Source organism: Macrotis lagotis, chromosome 1 (genome assembly GCF_037893015.1).
Source record: "Macrotis lagotis isolate mMagLag1 chromosome 1, bilby.v1.9.chrom.fasta, whole genome shotgun sequence".
Taxonomy (NCBI): domain Eukaryota; kingdom Metazoa; phylum Chordata; class Mammalia; order Peramelemorphia; family Peramelidae; genus Macrotis; species Macrotis lagotis.
In genome coordinates, this window is record NC_133658.1 from 283,193,849 (window position 1) to 283,207,936 (window position 14,088).

A 14,088-nucleotide genomic window follows, 5' to 3' on the forward strand; every position below is an offset into this window, starting at 1 on the left:
GTGGTCTGAATGGATCTGACAAATGGGCTTTTCATTAACATTTGAATGGCATTTTTTACAGATATACTGAAGGCATCTCCCATGAAATATATATAGTTCTAGAATGACCATCTATGTACCCCTGTTTGTTTTCCAAATGATTAAGTATTTGAGATGGAAAAGGTCTTCTGTTATAGAAGAGAGTCTAAGAACATGTATGGGTGAAAGATGATATAAGAAAGATTAATAAAGATTGGAAAAGTGTATATATGTGTATGGGTAAGAGAGAGAAAGAGAAAGTCAAGAAAAATATCAAAATCCTGAGGGACTGAGTGATGAGTGTACATACACAGACAGACATGTATACACATGGACAAAAGAAACACAATGAGAGACAAATATAGACAAAAGACACAGTAAAAGAAAAAGAAAAGAGAGGAGAAATTGATAGGATAGAGAGATAGATGCATTAAAAGACAAGAGAAGGAAAAAAGATGGGTAACAGTATAGAAAGACAGAAGGAGATGGAAAGGGAAAAGTTGTTGTGATGTATTATTAGAGGGGAGGCACTGCAAGAACTCCCCAAAGTTCAGGGTGTTCATCCTCTGCTACTTTTAGTGACTTAATGACTTTTCTTCTCTTTTTTTTCCAGTCCTCTGTTAAATTTACTTGAAGGAAGTCAGATCTCATATGTAATATTGTGTTCAGCTCAGTGACACATTTTGAGAGGGACATTTCAAGGTCAACGTCTGGAGTCCACATCCAGCAGAAGGTGACCAAGAGAATGGAGGGAGGAGTGAAAAACATATTAGGAAAGACTGTTTGGAGTAATTGGGGATATTTAGTCTGGAGAAAAGACTAAGAAGGTGGGAGCATTATCATTTGTCTTCAAATATAAGAAGGGCTGTCATATGGGAAAGAGAGCAGACTCATATATGAGGTGGCACCTATCTCACTGTTTTTGTGAGGGACTCAAATGTGATTTTAAAAATACTTTGCCAACCTTAAACTATAAATGTTAGCTAGTCCTCAATTCTGACTTTTAAAAGAGAAGAAAACTAAGAATGAGAGGGAAACATGGGTGCATGTGAAGAAAGATACTCCAGAGGAAGAACTGATATAGAAATATGCATAGAATAATTTTACTTATATATATAAACATATACACATATATATCCATGCACATATGTTCACATATAACATATATAATTATTTGTGTCTAATGATGGCCATCTCTGGAGTGGGGGAGGGAGGGAGGGAAGAAAAAAGAAAAGAAAAAAAAGGAAATTTGCATGATAACTGTTGTATTTTTAAAGGAATAGCAAATTATACCTAGTAGATTTGTAGTTTCACGTGCAATCATCTTTTATAATTATATTGTTATGAAAATACTTGTTTTAATCCATAAATTAAAAATAATGTAAATTAAAAAAATTTTGAAAGTGCATTTGAATTCACACAAGATTTTTCCAGTAATCTGTGCTCCCCAGACAGTTCCCCAAGTTGTCTTACCTGGAAGATTCTAAAGGGTATTCCTACAGCAAGCATGAGCATGACGCTCCATATCCACTCTCTCTGCCTTTGTATTAGCTGTGTCTCAGGCCAGGAACACTCCTCTCCTCTACCTCATAACTTCTCCTCAAGTCTTAATTCAATGGCACATTCTGAAGATGACCTTCCCAGGTCTGGTCAGCTACAAATGCCTTCCCCTCTTAAGTGACCCTTCATCTACTCTGTACATATCTTCTTTGCACCTAATTATTTATGGGTTTTCTCTCCCATTAAATGTGGAAATCTTGACTATTTTTGCTTTTTAGTGCTTGATACATAATTTGTGATTGATTAGTCTCTAAAATCCCTTCTGTCTGAGTCCTTTCAACAAACTCTTATTCATTGTTTCCTGTGTCTCTCTTTAACTGAAAAATGGAGATAATAGCCCCAGTCTCCCAGGATTGTGGTGAGGACCAAACAAGACCATATTTGGACCTTGCTTATCAAATACCTGTCATATAGGAGGTCCTAAATAAATACTTGCTCCCTTTCTTCAGTCCTTAGCTATAATTTGTGAGGTATGGTAAGTATCCAAGAAAGGAGCTACTGAAAATCATTAATGCCTTAACATTGATTTAAGTCATAGTGTTACCCCTTTAAGTTGTAGTTGCAGTTTAAGACTACAAATAGAATCCCTCTTTTACCTGAACTGAAAGGTAATCCTTAGTGTGGGGGAAATGCAGAAATAGAAAATGGGATTTTTAAAAAAATGAGTCTAATTCAACACTTATAGAAATGCTTTTATTTTAATCTTCTCCCTTCATTTTTTGGATATCAAAGCAGGTCTAGAGAAAGGGAAAGATATATTCAAGGTCACACAGTTCATTAGTGTGTGTATGTATATAACTCAGATTTCTTCTCTCCCAGGCCAGTAACAAAATGCCTTTTCCCAACAGCAGGTTGTATCTCTCTGGGCTCTGAAAAGAAATTAACCGGTCAGATTTTGGAATGAAGAAACAACAGGATTTCTGGTTAGAATTCTGCCTTGGTTTTCAGAAACAGAGGCCAACCTGAGGGGCCATAGCATAGTCTTGAAAATAACAAATGAGCACTTCTATTCATATTAAAATTTTTTTTTTTACCTTCAGAGTAACAAGTGTTCTGATATCCAGTACTGAAGTCAAACAGCCACAGACACTCCAATGGAGTTATATGGCCTTTTTTCCCCTAATCTCAGACAGATTGTCATCATTCTCATAATGCAATCAGGTCCTGTGACCCCTGGGGAGATCACACAAAAGGGAGAAAGATTCCTTCTAGGTCTACTACCTTTATAACTCACCACATGTATTCCCTCTTCCCAGAGTGAGTGCAGAGTATCAGAATTGTCTTTGCCACTCATTCTCTGGGTGACCTTGAGCAAATTGTTTCCCACCTCTGAGCCTTTTAAGGTGCCTCACCTGTAAAATGTGGGGAGGAGTTATACTAGAAGAACTATAAGGTGCTTTCTGACTCTAATATTTTAATATTCCCTGTTTTTAACATTTTCTGTTCTAAGCATCCCTCTAGCTTTAGATACAATGAAGTGCAGATGGAGGGTAAAAATAATTTATAATGTATGACAACTTGCCTCTCCTCCTACTCTCCAATTTCTCCACTTCCAGCCCAACTTCCCTCTCCTGCCAAGGACAAGTTGGTCTGGAGGGAAGAATGATGAGCAGTAACATCTATTTGATACAACGACTTGATTTCAAGAGTGAAGCACTATAAACTATGCAGAGGACTTTTGAGGAAGGAAGAGATCACATTTCGAATGAAGGAAGGAGAGCATTTTTCCAGTGGGAAGACTTTGGGTTGTTGTCAGCTTCAAATAAAAGTGAAACAGCTTTCTTCATCCTCCCTCAGCCCAGGGTTGCAAAGTCATTAACTCTGTCCAGCTAAAATATTACAGGGAGAAGGGGTATAATAATCTACATATTTAATGTGCATTAGTCATTCTCAACCTCTGTGTGCTGTAGATATTTATTCAGCAATTATCACACCAGTATTGCAAACTATAAAATAAAACATTAAACTAGTCAAAACACAGTCTTTTTATGGGCAACAGATTGAAAAATCCATCAGCCCATATCTATCCATCACAAGTGCCGACAAAAGCCATGGGAAAGGAAAACAAACGTAAATAAGGTTTGTCCAGCTTGGATATTTCAGAAGTTGAGAGGTCCCTGGAGACTAGCAACTGCTGTTCCTGAAATCTGGGTTTGGGTGACAAGCCTACCTTCTTATTTCGTTCCTGAATCAGAAAGAGACAAAGCATGATTTATAGAATATTAGATCAGAGAGGGGTTTAAGAGATCATTTGACCAATGTTTGACCAATGAGTCCTAAGGAACTTAAGTGGCCCACTGGGACTTCACCCTTATTTTCTGGTACCAATTACATTTCTCTCTCCATGTTCTGATGAAAAGCCATTGGCTGGTATTCAAGAGCCTTGGATTCTAGATCTCTTTCTGATGTTTTCTTGCCTTATAACCTTTGGTCAATTTCTTCTCTTTGAGATCTCTGAAATCTCAGAGATTTCAAGAAAATGTGGGGATAAGGATGGGGCTAATTTTTGCCCTTCCCATCTAAGAGGACTGTGAGGATTCAGAGGTGTGCTGTTAATGTTTAACAAAGAGTTCTCCACAAAGCCAAAAAAAGATGCATATGTGACACTTTTAAGGTTTTTTAAGTTTACTTATTAATATTTCCTCCATCACTTTATGTCCAGACAGTCAACAAAACATCAATCCAAGTCTTGATTTGTAGGGTTTGCTGATTTCCCAGGTATAAATGCTCATATGAAAAATTTAACAATGCTTCACAAGCCAGTTGGAGCTGGCTCCAGCATATCCCCATGAAGATCAGATAGGATGATGCATGGGGGAGTGAGTCATAAACTGTCATAGAGAGTACAAAGTTAGGCACGATTGTTGTCTCAAGGCTGTCATTCTGTTGTCTTGTTCTTTCCCAAAGTCTGAATGGAAAAATCAAAAGGATGGGTATTTATTATCATTTGGTTCTCATTAAAAAATGAAAAATTTCTCTCTTCCTCCCCCCCATCAGTCTTTGAGAAATGGTCCTGAAGTTAACTCTAGGGCCATTGCAGCTAGATAGATGAATGAATCCCAGGGCTTCTGATGGTACTTCAGTCTGTTCAAAGAGGATCACATTTCATGTAAACCAGTTAGCAGCTCAATAATTCAGTCTGAATATATAATACCCCTTCATAAACCTGCTTGCTCTTTTCAGACTCTGAGTTTACTCCAGCTTTATTGTTTACTGAGCTATTGGCCAGAGATGCTGTTTCCTTAGGTTCAAGGTGACTCTTAACTCCAACCAAGCCATAGGCTATCAGAGCTGGAAGGGACCTTGGAGGTCACCCAGCCCAAACCCCTTATTTTATAAATGAGAAAGTGATTTACTCACAGGGCTTATGGATTGGAAGTCTGATTCCTAATTCTGATGCTACCTGGGTAATCCTAGGTAAGTCACTGCTCTGAGTCTCATTTTCCATCTTTGTAAAATGAGGGAATTGGATTCTTTGTTTTTTGTTTTTGGCAAGGCAATTAGGGTTAAGTGACTTGGCCAGGGTCACGCAGTTAATACTAGTCTTCCAGACTCCAGTTAGGGTCTTTATTCACTGTGCCACCTACTTGCCCCAGGCAGTTGGATTCAGTGACCTTGAGAGTCCCTTTCTAGCTCTAGAAATCCTCAACTAGACATATGTTAGTGGGAAAGTCAAAATTCAAACTCAGGTTTTGGACTTCAAATCCAGAATCTTGCTATTCTATTATGCTGCCAGGAGATCCTTTTCAGCTTTACAATTCTCTGCAGACAAAGGGGTAGTGATCTGTTTTGTAAAGATCACAGGGACTGGGATTTAAGAGATATGCATCCTAATTCCAGTTTTGTCACTCACTTTCTGATTTACCTTAGGTAAACAGTTTCCCTCACTGGGGAATAATAGTGATAATTTTTAAGCACAAGAAATATACTGATTTGATGTTGCTGAGCAACATCTATTACTTAGGAAGATAACCTTGATTAGCTCCATTTGACTTTAGTCACTCTGAGTCCTTCAGAACTTAGTTATTCAGTTTATACTTTATTTAATGCTCCTTTATGACATCATCAGTTCTATCACTTTTCTTCCTAGAAAAAATTGGGCTTTTTTTTCCCATTTAAAGCTCCAGGAAAATATTTCACTCTAGGTCAAGGGTTCTTTTTTTTCCCCAATTGATACTTTTTTTCCAATTATATGTTATAAAAACTGTTTAACATTCATCCATATGCATATGCATAAATATAAGTTACATAATTTCTTTCCACTCTCCCTTTCACTTCTGTCTCCTCAGCAGCAAAAAGTCTGGTGAACTTTGTACATACACATTTGTGTTTAACATGTTTACAGATTAGTCATTTTCTGTATGAGGAATTAGGACTAAAGGAAAAGAAAGAAAACCATAAAACAGGAAGGAAAAACATGAGTTTTTAAAAAGAGAACAAAAGAGTTCATTCAGATTCTGTAGGTTTTTCTTTGTTTTGTTTTGTTTTGTATTTCTTTCTCTGGATGGGGATAGCATTGTCCATAGTCAGTCTTCCAGAGTTGTCCTGGCTCTCTGAACTGCAGAGAAGAACTGTAACCATTACAACTCAAGGTGGTGTTGTTGATGTGTACATTTTCTTTTGGTTCTGCTCCCTTCACTGAACAGGTCCTATAATTCGTTCCATGCTTCTCTAGAGACTGTAGGTCAAGAGTTTTTAATCCTTTTTTTTTTGTACAATGGACCTCAGTGGCAGTCTAGTATAGCCTATGAACCCCTTATCAGAATTTTTTAAAATGAATAAATGTCAGTTAGATGGCACAGTCCCTGGAGTTAGGACATTCAAATCCAGCCTTAGACGCTTACTAGCTCTGTGATCTTAGACAAATCATTTGATATTGTTGGTATCTTGGCAAAGCAGAGGGAGATAGAAGGAGGGAAGAGATCTTGAGTCTAGTCATAATGATGTTCATTACCAGTTCTGTGACCTCTCCAAAATTTATTTTCTTCCTCTTTTAAAGAGGAAAGATTAATATGACCAGAAAGGACAATGATCAATGTTGGAAGGGATGTGGGAAATCTGAGACATTAATACATTGTTGGTGGAGGTGTGAAGTCATCCAACCTTTCTGGAGAGCAATTTGGAATTACATCCAAAGGGCAGTAAAATGTACATACCCATACCCTGAAAAATTGAATGTGATGAGAGAGAAATCATATCCTTAAGGAAGAAACATAAAGTATAAGAGACAGCAAAATCAGACAATAAGATATCAGTTTTTTTTCCCCTAAATTAAAGTTAATAGTCCTTGGTCTTTGTTCAAACTCCAAAGTTCTTTCTCTGGATACAGATGGTATTCTCCATTGCAGACAGCCCCAAATTGTCCCTGATTGTTGCGCTGATGGAATGAGCAAGTCCATTAAGGTTGATCATCACCCCCATGTTGCTGTTAGGATGTATAGTGTTTTTCTGGTTCTGCTCATCTCACTCAGCAGTTGATGATCAATCTTAACAGACTTGCTCATTCCATCAGAGCAACAATCAGGGACAATTTTGGGGTATCTGCAATGGAGAATATCATCTGTATCCAGAGAAAGAATTGTGGAGAGTGAACAAATTCCCAAGACTATTACCTTCAAATTAGAAAAAAAATCTTATTATATAATTTTGCTATCTCTTATACTTTATTTTTTCCCTTAAGGATATGATTTCTCTCTCAAAATCAATTTAGATCAATGTATAGCATGGAAACAATGTAAAGACCAACAGATTGCCTTCTGTGGGGGGTGTGGGGAGGGAAGTGAGATTAGGGGAAATATTGTAAAATTAAAAAAATAAATAAAATACTCATCTTATAGGACTACTTTGAGACTTTAAATGAGATAAACTAGGTCAATGTGCTTTGCAGATTATAAAGCATTGTAATAGATAGTAGTTATAAAAATCATTATAGCATTTCCTGGAGGACAATGAGAATCACATACATAGAAAAAACTCCAAGCTTTTGAATTTCCATCTACAACATTTCTCACATCTGCTCTTTTTTCTTTACTTGCACGGTCACCAATCTAATTCAGTCCATCCCTCATTGCCTCTCACCTGTGCTCTTTCAATAATCTCTCCTTGCCTCAAGTCTGTCTCCTTTCCAATCCACTCTCCTCACAGCTGCCAAAGTGATATTCCTAAAGACAGGTCTGATCATGTTCTTTGTCTGCTCAATAATCTTCAGTGACTCCCTATTGCTTCTATAATTAAAACACAAACCCCTCTGTCACTTAAAGTCCTTCACAATCTAGCTTCTATCTACCTTTCCAGAATGACTGCATATTATGACCCTTCACTAATTCTATAGTCCAGCCAAACAGGACATTTTACTGTTCTTACACAAAAATTGATCTCCTATCTCTATGTCTTTGCCCATCCCTGGATGTGGGAACAGTTCCTCATCACTATTGCTTTGTAGAATCCTAACTTCCCTCAAAGCTCAGTTCCCATGCCACTCCCTCCATGAGACCTTTCCTGATCTCCCCACCTTTTAGCACCTCTCACTCACTACCCCAAATTACCTTGTCCTAATTTCATATATTTACTTATATGTGTTTTGTATTTACTTATATGTGTACCATCCATGGGGTAGTATAAACTCCATGAAGCCAAGAACCATTTGCTTTTTTATTGCTTTTTTATTTTATTTTTCCAATTACATGCTATGGTAGTTTTTCAACATTTATCCATTTGTAAATTTATGTTACACATTTTTTTCTACCATCCTCCCCTCCCTCTCTCCCCTTGGGAGTAAGTGAATAGTATGGCAAAAGTTGTTCTTGTATATTTGTGTTTAACATATTTACATATTAGTCATTTTGTGTAAGAGGAATTAGGATTAAGGAAAAAAGAAAGAAAATCTTGAGATAGGGAGGAAAAACAGAGAAGGTTTTTAAAAAGTGAAGATAGTATACATTCAGATTCTGTGATTTTTTTTTATTTCCTCTAGATGTGAATGGCATTGTCCATATCAGGTCTCCCAGGGTTGTCCTTGATCTCTGAACTGCTGAGAGTAGCTGCATCCATCCTAGTTGATCAACTCACAATATTGCTGTAAATGTGTGGCAAGGCAAATGGGGTTAAGTGGCTTGCCCAAGGCCACACAGCTAGGTAATTATTAAGTGTCTGAGACCAGATTTGAACCCAGGCACTCCTGACTCCAGAGCCAGTGCTTTATCCACTGCACCACCTAGCTGCCCCTATAAATATTTTTGAACATGTGGGTTTTTCCCATTTTTTAATGATTCTTTTGGATATAGGCCCAGTATTGGAATTTCTGGGTCAAAGGGTATGATCAGTTTTATTACTCTTTGGGCATAGTTACAGATTGCTCTCCAAAATGGTTGGATCAGTTCACAAGTCTTCGAACAATACATTAATGTCCCAATTTTCCCACATCCTCTCCAACATTTTCTTTTTGTCATCTCAGCCAATCTGATAGGTATGAGGTGGTGCTTCATAGTTGTTTTTGATTAACATTTCTCCAATCAATAATGATTTGGGGCTTTTTTCATATGACTATAACTAATTTTTTTCATCTGAAAATTGTCTATAACCTTTGATCACTTAACAATTGAGAAATGACTTATGATCTTAAAAAGAACTGTATGTATTCCTGCATAGAAAAATGATACTGATAATACTCATAATGAAACTTCTCATTTAATAGATCAGGTAGTAGGAGTTTTTATAGATGAAGCACAGGACAGAGTTGAATTTGAAGATATAATATATTGTAAAAACGGAGTCAATGGCTAAAAGGGAAATGTACTGGGAGTAAGAGAAAGGAGGGGGTAGAATAGGCTATAAGATATTTCATATAAAAGATATATTTTTTTTGCAATGAGCTATTGCAATGATATGCAAGGTGGGGAAGGTGAGGGGGAAATGAGGGAACCTTCACTCTCATCAGAAATGGCTCAGAGAGGAAACAGCATACATACTCAATGAGGTATAGACATCTAGAGTCAAAATGAAAGAAATGGGAAAGGGGGAAGTTTGGAGATGTGGATGATTGAGAAGAGGGTAGATCATAGGAGAGAATAGTCAGATATAACACATTTTCTTTGTTACTTCTTGCAAGGGGCTGGGATTGGGTGGCCTGTCCAGGACCATGGGGTTGGGTGGTTGCTAGGTGTCAAGGGTGGTATGTGGGCTCAGGGTTTCTTGGCCTCAGGATTGGTGATTGGTCCACTGTGCCACTCAGCTACCCTACAGCACATTTAAGAAGAGGGACAGAGTGAGAGAGAAAATATAATATATGGTAGTAGGGTGGTATAGATGGAGGGAATTACAATCAGCAACAGCAACAGTGGAAAAATATGGAAGTAATTTTTGTGATGGACTTATCATAAAGAATGTGATCCATCTGAAACAGAACTGATGGTATCAGAACACAGACTGAAACACATTTTTTTCTCTTACTTTATTTCTCATGAGGGTCGATATTTTTTGGGGGGTAGGGGGTATTATGTTTACTCTTAAGAATATTTTAGTAATGTATAAAAATCACTTGTACAAAAATAAAAATAATAAAAACACATACACACACAAAAAGTGATTCAATTCTCTCTATATTTTAGAAATGAGACCTTTATCAGAAACCCTAGCTGAGAAAATTGTTTTCCAGTTTTCTGTTTTTCTTCTAATCTTGGTTGCATTGATTAGTGTAAAACCCTTTTAATTTAATATAGTCAAAATCATCCATTTTGCAGTTTATAATGTTGTCTCTTTCTTGTTTGGTCATAAATTTCTTTATGAAACCTTTCCATCGATCTGACAGATTTCTTGTTCTCTTAATTGGGTCTATGGTATGGCCCTTTATGTCTAAAATGTTCCCGTTTTTTACCTCATTTTGGTATAGATTGTGAGATGTGAGTCTATACCTAGTTTTTGCCAAACTGTTTTCAGTTTTTCCAGAAGTTTTTGTCAATAGTGAGTTCTTATCCCAGAAGTTAAGGTCTTTGGGTTTGTTAAATAGGACGACCATTCACCTTTGTCTAGGGTCACACTGCTAGTATGTGTCTGAGGTTAGATTTGAACTTGGGAAGATGAGTCTTCCTGACTCCAGCCTAGGCTGGAACTCTATATATTGCATCATCTAGCTGCTCATGGATAGATTAGATATTCTTTTTATATTTATCTGTTTAATATATAACAATAAAATGATAAAATGCAGGTAACTTCAGTTGGTGTTGGGGGGAACAACTTCACATAGAAGGTGGGACTTGAAGTAAGAGGAGGATTGTACAGAGGTGAAGTAAAGGGACTGTATTCTAGGAATGAGGCACGACCAAGTACACAGAGTGGAGGGGTGGGTCAAGGGGAAGAAACCAGTATTTATTAACCAGGCATTTGTGCTGTTATTGTGAAATATTATCTCATTTTGTTCTCACAAAGACCCTGGAAATTAAATGCTATTGTTCCCATTTTAGAGTTGAGGGAACTAAGGCAAAGATTAAGTGACTTGCTCCGGGATCACACGGTAATAGATTTCTGAGGTTGGATTTGAACTTAAGTCTTCATGACTTCAGGTTCATCATTCTTTCCCCTGGAAGGGTAGTAGTGTACAATGAAGGGGTAGGTGAGGAGGAAGTGTATATCAGGCAGAAAAAATAGTTCATGCAAATTCATAGTGATGGAAGATGGATTATCATCTGGGGAGAATAGCAGAAGGGTCTGTTTATCTTGAAAAATCAGAGGAATTTAATCTTGATTCTACAGGCAACAGGAAAACCTCTAGATTCATTGAAGGTGATATGGTCAGATCTGTACTTAATGAAGAAAAAAAGTTCTCTTGTCTAATTCTGCTGATATTGCTGCTGATAGTGCCATCAATTATCCAGATTTAGAACCTTGGGGTTATCTTTGATTTTTTTCTCACTGTCTGTGGTTCTGTGTGTCTTCTCTGCTTGTTTGTCCATCAGTCCGTCTTTCTATCTGTCCATTTTCCTGTTTGACTATCCATCAGACTGCCTCCCTCTGTCTTTCTCTCCATCTCTTTGTCTCTCTGTCTTTCTCTGTCTCTGTCTCTCTGTCGCTCTGTCTCTCTGTCTCTCCCTCTCTCTCTCTCTCTCTCACACACACACACACACACAAACACTCACTCCATCAATCAGCGTGAGGTCTTCTGGCTTCTATCTCTACAATATTCCTCCCATCTGGAATCTTCTCTCCACTTGCATTGAAACTGCCATCGTTCAGGCCTTCACTTCTTCTGTACTGGACCATTGTTATGATCAGAATGATTCAATTCAGCAAGCATTTGTTAAGTACCTACTTTGTGTAAGATACTGTGTTGGAAATACAAAGATAAAAATGAGTCATTGCTCTTGATGAGCTAATATATTATTGGAGGTTTTCAATATACATACATGCACCTGTGACCCATCATCCCCAAGCTCTGGGCTTTCACAGGTCAGGTTCAGTCTGGGCCATCATTCCAACTTTTCCAATAACTTTCTTTTGCCCATATTATTGCCCAGTTTCAAAAGATGCCTCTGGGAAATCTCATAATATAGCTTGAATAAAGCAACATAGAATATATTGAGATTTTTATAGTTATGAGCAAAAAAGATATTCAGATATTGAATAAGGATTCAAGGTAATAATACAGATATTGGTTATAGGGTAAACTTTATACACAGAATGCAAAAATAAATAAAGGACTCAGGGTAGCCCATAAATAGTTGATCTATCCTCTTCACTCTCCAGTGAGATCCTTATTTCTTCAGATATATGGCAGACTCATAGTGCCACCCATGATCCAATTAGATCAGATTGAAACCAAAGAGGGATGCTAGTGTTTCATAGTGTCCTTGGATAATGGATTTAGAATTGGAAGGAATGTTAAAGGTCTTGCCTTCTATACCTTGTTCCCTTCTGGGAAGGTTTTTTTTTTTGTGGGTGTTGAGCTAAATATAGCACACTGTTTTACATTTTGAGTTTGTTGATGAGCCTATTTCTTTTTTTTTCTTTTTTTAGGTTTTTGCAAGGCAGTGGAGTTAAGTGGTTTGCCCAAGGCCACACAGCTAGGTAATTATTAAATGTCTGAGGTCAGATTTGAACTCAGGTTCTCCTGACTCCAGGGCAGGTACTCTATCCACTTTGCCACCTAGCCTATTCAAGTCATGGCATGGTCTTTGAAAGCTTTAACTCTGGGTTAATGACATTGGGTGAGTCCTATTTTCATTCCCAAACCCAGATAGGCAATCGATCTTATAGGACTATCCAGAAAGTTTGAAATTCTCCATAGAAGGGAAACAGATTTGAAGATGTTTCATAGGAAACTCCCCTCCCATTGGACTTATGCACACATGATAATAGCAGAGGAGAAATTCCAGATCTTTTTGACCCCTCCCCCCTGCCCCCATGGTTCCTTAGAGTCTCCTCTGCTCTTCTGACCTTGGGGTCCTCTTCTCTTTCCAAGAAGATGGTGATAAAAGAAAGATTCTGGGATTATGCTCCTTAGAGACTCTCACCTCATATTAGCAGAGAACAAAGTTTAGGAATTCTTAGCACTATTCAAGGAAGATGAGATTCAGAAACTCCAACCACCAGGACATCTTGAATTTTCTACCCATCGAAGCCACATGATTGATAGCATATATGTCTCTGAAGATGCCTTTGAAGGGTTGCATCAAGGCAATCAGAGTCCAGGAATTCTTTGTGCAGATGCCATTTGCCTATAAAGGCCTAAGTTTAAATGCAGCCTCAGATACTAACTAGCTGTGGGACTCTAGGAAAGTCACTTAATCTTTCTGTGCCCCACTTTCCTCAACTATAAACTGGGTACAGTAATAGCCCTTACCTCATGAATCAATGTCAATTGATTTAAAAACATTTCAATCAGTTTAGTAGTGCTGCATCCCTATTGTTGCTGACAGCATGAATCAGTAAGTTCTCCATGGAGAAAGGAAGGCTGATATCTTTGTACAGCTCTGTCTCACTTTAATCCAATTCACAAGCAAGTCAAGACAAGACCCTTATGATGTCCTTGTTTCTTTTTGAGAATGAAGGATGGACATAGAGTTGTTGTACAAGGTGTCCAGAGAGAAGGATGACCAAGGCAGGTGGTATGAGTTTAACTTTTATAGTATATGCTTCTTACTCATGTGGTCCAAGTTTAAGGTCTAAGTTTTAACTTGTTCCATGGATGATATATTTTTGGAAATAAATCATATTTTAGGAGAATGCTTTGTCTTAATTGTCTTTACCATGTTATATGAGACTAGTAGTGGCTCCTCAATCAGTCAGTTTGCACAGAAGTTGGGGAATGCTCCTATTTATCTTCTTTTATCTTCTTCTTTTGCTCCTCCTCCTCCTCTTTCTTCTCTTCCTCTTCCTCCTCCTTCTTTATCTCCTCCTCCTTCTCCTTCTTCTATTCTGGTTGCCCTCCTTACATGCCTTCTTTATAGGAATATAATTTTTGGTTGCTATATTTTGCAAAACATTCTGGGATTTGGGGTCTAGATTTTTATTTTTCAT

The 14,088-nt window shown here is 37.6% G+C and overlaps 1 long non-coding RNA gene across 4 annotated transcripts in view; it reads right to left on the reverse strand.

The window, feature by feature from the left end:
- Positions 1-3,802: 3,802 nt before the first annotated feature.
- The window catches only part of LOC141505167 (uncharacterized), a 40,778-nt gene continuing 30,492 nt past the window's right edge, over positions 3,803-14,088 (reverse strand). Inside the window, exons 5-6 of one of the 4 annotated variants that reach the window (XR_012473559.1) lie at positions 7,657-7,802; positions 3,803-4,486 (exon numbers count right to left, since the gene is read on the reverse strand). This is a non-coding gene — a long non-coding RNA (uncharacterized LOC141505167). The remainder of the gene's footprint in view (positions 4,487-7,656; positions 7,803-14,088) is intronic. The other 3 variants (XR_012473558.1, XR_012473557.1, XR_012473556.1) reach the window with 3 other exon arrangements.